The 9,521-nt window shown below is 45.4% G+C and overlaps 1 protein-coding gene across 2 annotated transcripts in view; it reads right to left on the bottom strand.

Annotated features, from left to right (window-relative positions):
• JCAD (junctional cadherin 5 associated) overlaps nucleotides 1-9,521 on the bottom strand; it is a 60,931-nt gene that overhangs the window by 29,644 nt on the left and 21,766 nt on the right. The gene's annotated exons all lie outside the window — the stretch shown is intronic.

Here is a 9,521-nt window from a genome sequence, read left to right as displayed (position 1 = left end):
CTTCTCCTGAAAGTGGGACTGGCACCTCCTGCCCCTTCTCTGTCCGCAGCTGAGCTCAGCTCACGGCTCATCTGAGATGAGCGGCATCAGCTTTCTCAGCACAAGGAAAATCTGCAGAAGGGATCCATCAAGGATGGAGAGGGACAAGAAGAGACCCCTCCAAAACTTGGTGTTCCTGCCGGCGCCCAGAGGTGCGCCCAAAGGGCTTGTCCTCAACATAGTTTTCAAGCATTTTTGAAGCATTGCTTCTTGCCTGCTTCCCCACCTCTCCCCTCCCCATAATTTATTCAGCCTCTAGAAACAGGTGAATAATATGCAGATCTGTTTTGGTTTAATGACATTCTCAAAAAGAGTGTGTTTGTGAATCATTTACTTCGGTAATTGCTTGGGCCCATCAGCTGCTCACCATGTCTTAATTGACTTTTACCCCAGGCTATCAAAGCGCTTTACGCATGTTCATAAATTGAGTCCTATTCAATATGTGTTCTAGTTAATAGTGAGAAAACAAGGGCAGTAAAGTTACACGATGAGTCCAAGGTCATAGGAGAAGTCTGTGGGAGAGCCTAGAACTGCATACAGGTTTCCTGGCGCCCTGGTTTTGCAGGGCTCTGGGAGTAATTGTCATTGACCTGCTTTTCTACGGACATCTCCTTTTGTCTTCCAGCAGTGAGGATCTGAGCCTGCAGCTGCTGACACATGATGTTGCCACCAAGGACAATGCCACCAGCAGCAGGGGGACCTTCAGCAAGACCCCTTACACCCTGTCCCTGAAGGGTACATGTGGAGTTCTTTGTGGCTTTGCTGGCTGGAAAACACCCACGTTTTCCCATGGTAAAGCCTAGTAGCTGACACAGTCAATCAGCAGAAAGTTTAAGTCTTGTCAAAGAGCAGCTTCATGTGGCGATAGCAAGGGTTTCCATCAAGGAAGCCATGCTGACACAAGTTATGGTTTATTATTTAAATATCTTGGCTCCAACAGGCAAATTGGGAGTTCTGAGTTTTTCAAATACCTGTCTCCACTGTGTTGTATGAAAAAATTTCCAGGATGATTTTCTCATCTGCATGGCTACAGCTCTGAGCTGTTTGCTCTCCTTGGTTTTAGGAGACAGTCCTGTTTACACCCCTTCTTCCTGAGCCAAAAGCTTTTACTCCCAGTTGCATACTCATGATGCATCACACAGAGCAGGTCCTTGCTCCTGGAGCTCATGGCTCTCTGTTGGGAAAGCTGCTGTGCTGGCTTTAGGGGATGGAAAGAGGTGGGGGGGACAGGCTGGACCTACCACTTTAGTGAAAGAAATTGGATCATTTACTGATAATGTCAAGGTGAAGGGAAGAGCCATCTTTAAATCTTCAGGAGGTCACAGCCTGTGGAGAACATGATAAAAGCACAGAGGACAACACACCTTGGGTCTGCCTCTCTGCACCTTGGGCTAATTTTTGTTACATCTCTTCTGAGAACACTTTGTGGACTGCAAAGGGAGGTGCAACCCTTGGAAGGAGGCACTTCTGCAGATTAGTCTGGAGTCCTGCAGTCAGTGAAGATTTCCCCTGAGCGAAGTCAAAGGGCCTTAAGCTGAAAAACAGAGTAAAAGCTCCGAAAAGAAGAAAACAATGCCCATGCTTCTAGCTCTCCTGTTACAGAGGGAAAACCTGAAAATCTGAGCTGAACATAGCTCCACAGCTGGGCACCAGAAAGCAAACATGATTTTTGAGGCAATATGAGGGATGTCTTGGGCTGGATCACAATTAACGACCAATGATGGCTGCCAGCCCCAATTCATGTCCAAGTGGGATTGCCCAGAGGGCTGGTGTAACACATGGAGCTGTTAGTATGTTGTTTGGGAAGTCTGAGGGCTGTGCTCCTCAGTGTCAGCAGAGCTTTCGGGGACTCCCTTTGCTTCTGCTGCGTCTTGCCCTCTGCCTGTTAGAGAGCAAACTCTTTGGGCAGATGTTGCTTTGCTCTGCCTTTGCTCAGTGCTTGGGTCAGTGGGGTTGTGGATTCAGGTTGTACTGCAGTGCAGACTGTGACTACCGGAAGGGTAAAGATGCAGGAAAGCAGAGCAGGCAGGAATGCAATTCTGCTTTTTGAGTCAACGTGCACAACTGATGGAGCATTGCTCCCCTGCAAAGCCTACAGTCCTGAGGCCACCTAGAGATATCTCTCTCCTGGCTCTTTCCAGAGAAGGGGACCACAGTCAGACATTCTTGAGTTTAGAGTTTCAGCCTCAAAAAGGCTGAAAGAACTAAATGTGGCTGCATGAGAAGCATACAAATGGAGTTTGTGTAAGAGAAAAGAGCACTAAAGGCACTGTCCTGCCATGTAGGACCCTTGACATGGGTGAAAATCAGTGTGATGGGGCAGAGTGTCATCATGGGGTAACAGAAGAGAAGTGCAAAGAAACCACAGATCAAAAGCCAACAGTGTCTTTGTGCAGTTAAGGTGGGTATCTGGACAGGAGCACAGTGGGGCTGCATGAACCCAGCAAGCAGTAGGGGCATCCCCTGTGTCACAGTGGTCAGGTCCAGATCAGCATCCTGTGGGACATGGTAGAGCAGGTCCACATGCCCAGGCAAGCAGGCAATGCCGGACTCGGCTCCTTAGGACATGACGACCAGCACCTGCAAGTGGCCATTAGGGACAGAAATCGTGGAGGACAGAAATCGTGGAAAACAGAAACACACAAACACGAGCAAGACAGGCTGGGAGGGGGGGGAAATACAGATGAATTAATGCACAGGGAAGGGAAAAGGAAAAACACAGAGACATGCTGCATGCCAGCCAGCTCTTCAGCAATAGCACTGCAGCGTGTCATCACTGTGACAAGTGAATGGGAAGTCCTGCTCTGCTCGGTACAAGTTATTGCTGCTTTATGTCTTTATAATTCTCTTTGGCCTCAAAACCTCCCTGACTGGGAGTCCTCTGTTTATGTTTTATGTCCCATCATTAATGTTGCTGCTCAGGGCCAGAGCTTTCCTGCCATTTCTACCAAACTTTTTGCAGGCTTGGAGTCCCATTTCTGGAGGTGATCATTCATCAGTGCTTTTTACAATGAAATCAAGCAGATTTCTTCATAATTTGGTGTGGTTTGAAGTGATTAGGTGCATTAATTATTCCCCAAAAGACTGTAACAGGTTTTGTCTTAGATCCAGTTGCTGGGAAAATATTTAGGAACATATGCTGAAATCACCACATACCTGAAGTTTACCATAACTAACTAGCCACAGATGTGCTATTAAACCCCTGCTTATTTTTTCCTCTTGTCCATCCTATATGGCATGTTACAGCCATGATATATTAAACTTACTTAGAACAGATGTTAGTCATAAACAAAACAGCTATTACGTTTTTGCAAGAAAACATTCACATTGCCCATTCTGACAGTAATCACCTGTTTATATAATTGGCACCTCTTTTTAGCTTGGAACAGAGAAGCTTCAGATATTTTATTGCTGCATCAAGGGAAACACTAAGCATTGCCATGGAGAGGGGATGTTTTCATTTGCCAGTTCTTTGGTGCTTCTTTCACTGTATTTTGACTTGGTATTTGAGGATTCTTTTCTCGAACTGCTTTATTGCTTCCTAAGCATCCCAAAGAAGCAGATGAGGTGGGTGTGTATTGAATAGAGGGAAATAGTTTACGATGTCGAGCGGTTACCATTCTGCAAAGATGATTTTATTCACAGCAGTCAGTGCCTGTGCGAGGTGTTGGGCCACATGCTGCTGGGGAGGAGAAGGAGTGCACTGATGGAGAATATTTTCCTTTAAATGTGAGGACTCAGCTATTGTATCTGTTGGATACACCTTAGAGTCCTAAAGTATGACATATGAAAGTGTGATGGAGGGAGGGAAAAATGGGGAGAAAGAGCTAAAAAATAAAAGAATAGTTAGCACAGAGGAAGCATACACCCATACCGTGTGAGTTCCTGAACATTGTGAAGACTGCTGAAAAGACTAAGAGGTGTGGCACACAAATTACCTTGCAGATTTAGCTGGTTTACATTTGAGAAAATTAGGTAGTGCTTCCAAAACTTTTGAAGTGCTAAATATTGTTAAAATAATCCTTACAGCTCTTTCATTCAAGGACTTGGCTCAGGGTACTCAGCAAATAACTAATGAGTTTCTCATCATAACACCCAAGAGAGATGGGAAGTTATCACAGTAATTACCCCTGTCACCCAGCTGAGAAACAGAACAGTTAAGCCTTGTTTTTCAGGAGAGTTTCCTGAACAAAATATTTGTACAGTCGTTCAGCTGAAAAGTTCTTGAGAAGGGTTAGAAGCTCCAGCTGGCCTCCCAGCAAGGTGTCGAGGGGAGAGAGAGAGTCAAAGGTAGGGGAAGATGAAAGGAGAATAGTTACGCAGTAGCAAAGCATATTGATGTTGGATCTATCCTATTTTTCTTAGTTTAAAATTTGAATGCTTACTACTCTAGAGAAGGCTAATCCCTACCTTTGCTTAATGAAGTAATATAGGTTTGATGCATTACATACAAGGGTACACAAATGGTACAATGCAGATGTTACAGCAGCTCCATCCATCTCCACAAAGCTGCCTATGGAGGCTGGGCTGTGACAGCCACATCGTTGCTCCTGCGAGTGATGTGACCTTCACTCGCTAAGGAGCGAAGTCTCACAGGCACTGGGAAGTGAGATCATGGCTAAGAGGTGTGCAGCTGGGAAAGCACAGGCAAGGTTTTAGCTTGATTTCTCTACGAAATTAGCAAAAGCTGTGGATGCCATTAGCATCACTGCATGGACTAGTGCTGGTGGGAAACAGACTTCAAATAAGCTAAAAGAAAATCAGTGTTTGATCAGGTCTCATATGTTACCACAAGGTGTTGATAATCTTCGGGGAAATGCCCACTTCACCATTACTTGTGAGTGCTCAGCAGCTCCAGGCCAACACTCAGCAGCATTGGGTCATGTTTGATGTCCAGTGTAGGTCTAGTCAAGACCCAAGCAGTGGGATCCATCCTGTCCTCCCATCACCTGTCTAGCTACAGCTCAGCACCATCCTGCTGTGACTCCAGATTTACTGTGCCAGGTTCAGATGTTGACCTGTTTGAGTTACAGTGAAGACTGAGAGAAAACTCAGGTTACCCATAGGCATTAGCTAAAATTTTTTTGGTTTTTTTTTTTCATGAAACTAATTTCAAATTTACTTTGGGGGGGAAAAAAAAACAAGTTCATTTTCTAAACAGCTGCAAACATATTAATATAATTTAACTTGCAAATGCATAATGGGTGCTGAGCAGGTCTTTATCTGGGAGAATAGAGTCTGAAATAGCAGAGAACCTGAGGGAGGAGAAGCACAAGTGGCAGGGTGATAAGTATGTGAAGTAATGTAGAAACTGTAGAGGTCATTTGGGAATGTCCTCTGCCTTTCCTGAACATATATGCATAAACAATTAGCTGGAAGATGGCAAATACAGTACAGATAAAAGGATCCTTACTTATTTACACTGATACATCTGGGCTGTGAAAATCACTGCTGCAAGATATAACTGAAGCCCTGAGGTTTATTAGGAACAAACAAAAATATATACTGATGGCAGAAGAGCGTGTTACCCCCTTCCCTCAGCCGAAGTCACTGCCCTATAGAGAGGCACAGCAGTGCTGAGGGACCTGTGTGCAGCCAGACAAAGGCATGCAACAGGAGGGGTAGTTGGATCTGTGGCTCTAGCCTGTGGGCCAGCTACTGGCATGGTAGTCCTCCTGCTTGCCTTCAGAAGGCAGGAGATAAATGCCTTTGAGTGACTGTCCTTCCCCCAGCACTTGCTGTGCTTTGAGCAGAATGGCTTTGGGTACCACTCATGATGGAGCCTCTGCAGCAAGCCCTTCCCTGGAGAGCGCAGGTTCGCTCTGGGGAAGGGAGGACGTCCCTGAAATAGTATGTTTTAATGCACAATAAAAAGGCTCTTTTTATTAATGCTTTGTGTCATACTTCCATATTAGTTTCATAAGGACTGAATTATAACTATTTAACTCACTAATTTCAGCATTTAGCTATGGTAACATAAATTTCAAAATCTTAGCTTTCAAAAGGCGGCACTGTCCTTTCTAACATACTGCCTCCCTCCTGTGGATCTATATAAGCTGCTTTTGTGAGATCAAGGGGAGAAAGCTATCTATAGTAGGTTGTTTGGGTTTTTTCATAAGAGAAGTTGACCACAGTAGCAAGGGCAGAGAGTGAAGAAAGGCTTGTTTGTAATGGGAGCGCTCAAAAAGTTCAACAAGAGTTTGCAAGACCCCTTCATGTCAGTGCGTTCCCACAAAGAGCCTCACCCGAAAAGCTGAAATTACAGTCTTTCTCAGTTACAGAAAAAAACCAGGAGAATGACTTGTAATTTTTGAACCAGAAAAGCTATGTTTATCTTCCAAAGAACAGCCCCTTGAAGATGTGACTGTCATCCAGGGTTAAAGAGCAGGCAGAAAGCCCACAGATGGACAGGCCCTTGGCTGCTCAACACCCAGCACCAGGCATCTGTCTCCTCAGGCGAGGGGATGCTCCTGTTATCTATCTGATATATAACAGAGTGTCGTGGCTTTCCGTATCCAAACACATCTTGACACTGGAGATTGCACAGATCCCAGAGCTCTGGAGGGAGGCCAGGGACGTGCACCCACCCCAAAGCAGCTCACCGCCACGGGAGCAGGCAGGGGCAGGGAGCAGGGAGCAGGAGAATCGTTATCAGGGAGCAGTGACATGTCACGGCTGTCTCGAATGGGCCACGGGGTCAAAGGATTATGACTCAAATCCATTCCTCATAGAAAAATCTTCTCCAAATGCCTGACTATACTATGAAATCACACAGGGAGTGTGCTGTTATCTGTGGGGGTGGTACAGACCCACCTCTGCTTCATGCGGGAAACCAAAAAACTAAAAATACAGCTGTGCAGAGCATCCCTGTCATACAGAGTCACCTTGCCAAGCTGCTTTCCTTCCTTTCCACTCACTGGTGGACAGTTTTACAGGAGTGAGTGGGGATATGTTCTAGCCCTACAGTAATAAACTTTCCTTGTGCATGCATATTTTAGTCTTGAACTTAACTCTCATTTGCTCTCTTATTCTTTTACAGCAGGGTATGCACTTCTGCAGATGCTGATGTCATCCCTATTTCTTACCTGCTCTCCACTGGGATTGCTTTTTGGAGAGGTAGGAGACACTTTTTTTGGAAAGTACTTTTACCAGGAACTTACCGGAACAGCATTACAGAAACACAGTTTTGCTCAATAACTTTTTAAGTTACAGCAACGGTGCAAAGGATTGCAGCACCAACACCAGAATCTCAGCCTGCAACTTAAAGGTTTGCAGGTCTGTAGGGACTGTATTTGGATTTGAAAGTCATTGACATTTATTAATTATCTTGTAGGAGTTGATACTAACATTACAAAGAAATCTTGCTTGGAAGGCAGAGAAATTCAAACTCTCATACCAAAAAGCTTTCCTTGTCAAGCTGAATTCTTCCATTTCCCTCCTTCTGTCCAGGATCAGAGAGAAAATGGAACCAAGCACCAAAATAATAGAAGATTTTTTATAATCGGAGCCTCATTCAGATTAATCAAAAGGTATCCATGTGTGTTTTACTAAGTGGTTTAGTTCTGTGATCACTTTCTGCACAATTTATACAGCCCCCAATTCACTAGAGGGCTTCTAGACTTATCAGTGGAATTTACACCTGTACCTCACTATATTTTCTGTACTTCAGATCAGAAACAGGCACCATTGAAGCCTTAATTTATCACATCCTTTCTTCCCCTGGCTTCACCCCTGATGTTTGGGCATATTGCAGCACTGTGATACAGAAGCATCATGCAGGCTCCCCTTAGGAGACAGGCTGTTTAAAAGACCAGGGTGCTGTGGGACACTTACACCACACACACTCTTTAATCGCATTGCCAGTGTGCCCAAACCCAGTCACTCCCACAGGCAAGTCGATATTCTGGAGGTCCCACACCCCTCTGTGTAGATGGAATGAAACCTCACAAGATTTCCCTTCATCTGACAAAGACCTGAATCTAGAAGGAGGTCCTTTGTACAAGTTCTTTTGGAGTGCTCTGGGAGAAAAGCAGCCAGCCAGCCTTCGATTAATGGCTGTTTGAAAGGAGATTAAACCCTCCTCTGTACGTGCAACTTACAGCCAGGCAGACTACATCAGAGAAGTCAAGCTGCATCCACTCCAAGGAGAAAGTTAAAATAGAACTGAGCCTTCTTACTTCAGCTCTGCCTTTTGTTGTGCCCTGCAGGCAGCGTTCACCTGAATGTGTATCCTCCAAAGTCAGTACTTGCCTAAAGTGAAAAATGGCACACACAGCCATATCTTTTTATTCCCTTCATTTCTAGAAGAGCCTCTGTTCTCCTTCTATTTAACATAAACCTAGTGGTCATGAGCAGCACCACTAACCATGTAGGTAATTGACACATCTCAGAAGGGAAGATGAAGAGCGAGTTGCAAAGCTCATTGCATGGCTCAGGTCCTTATAAGTTACCATATTCAATAATAGAGACAAACAATCCCTACAAAAATAACAATACTACTTTAAGAGGCTGTCCTCCTCTACCTGTCAAGAGCCACCTTCCTCTTTAACAGGGTCAGATGCCTGGATAGTGGGAGCTGCACACCCATTTCAACACCAAGAACACCAAGTCAGTGGTACTAGCCTGGACAGATTTCTGGACTTCACTAGGCTGATGGTTTTGCAGTGAAGCCAGCGAGGAAAGTTCTGCTGAAGGGTGTTTCCTTGTACAAGTGATGAAGGAAACAGCTTGGGGCAATGACACCATAACCCAGTACAGCTGTTTCTGCAGTAATCATTTGTTCACATTCTAGGATGCATTAAAAGAGCAGCTTGGAGCATTTCTGTTGCTGCTTATTCTCTGACTGGGTTGTTGTTAATGCAACACTCACTCAATGAAGTATTTGGGATGAGGTCCAAAAAAGCACTTAGGTGCCTAAATCCAAGACAGCGATTCACAGCTGCCTAAGGACTTAGGTTCCCCCTTTTGTATGCCCCTTCCCTGTATCTCCTTAAAAACCTGGGCTTCTGCAATGGGTTGACTCTGGGTGCTGCCATCTTGACTGAGCTTGGCCACCAGAGCCTGCCTCCTGTGTCTCGGCCGTCCAGCCCTGGAGATGAGGTAGCTGTGTTTGGGATCACTCAGACGCTCTGTGGCTGTACCCTGAGCTCTGCATTCAGCAACCACAGCTGCTCTTGCTCAGACTGTGGCCGATGCTGGTCCTCCCCCTTGGTATAGCCACCATGGAGGAGGGTGGTGCTGACTGACTCTTCACAGCTAGAGAGTCATGAAGAGCACGGCACAAAGGTGACTTCATGCTGATGAGGGAAGAGGCTGCCACTAGCCTGGCTTGAGTACGTTTTCCCTCATGCAGCACTATCCTTCTGCTCCCTAGCAGGGGTCCAGAATAGAAGTGATTGACATATCCTTCACAACAGATGGATGATCTCTCTTCCACTGCCCTTGCTACTGATGGCCTGACAAGGAATGCTGAATTCAGGTCT

Source organism: Corapipo altera, unplaced genomic scaffold (genome assembly GCF_003945725.1).
Source record: "Corapipo altera isolate COAL_440 unplaced genomic scaffold, ASM394572v1 47, whole genome shotgun sequence".
Taxonomy (NCBI): domain Eukaryota; kingdom Metazoa; phylum Chordata; class Aves; order Passeriformes; family Pipridae; genus Corapipo; species Corapipo altera.
The sequence above is the reverse complement of the archived record's forward strand: the minus strand, read 5'-3'. Positions and strand labels throughout refer to the sequence as shown.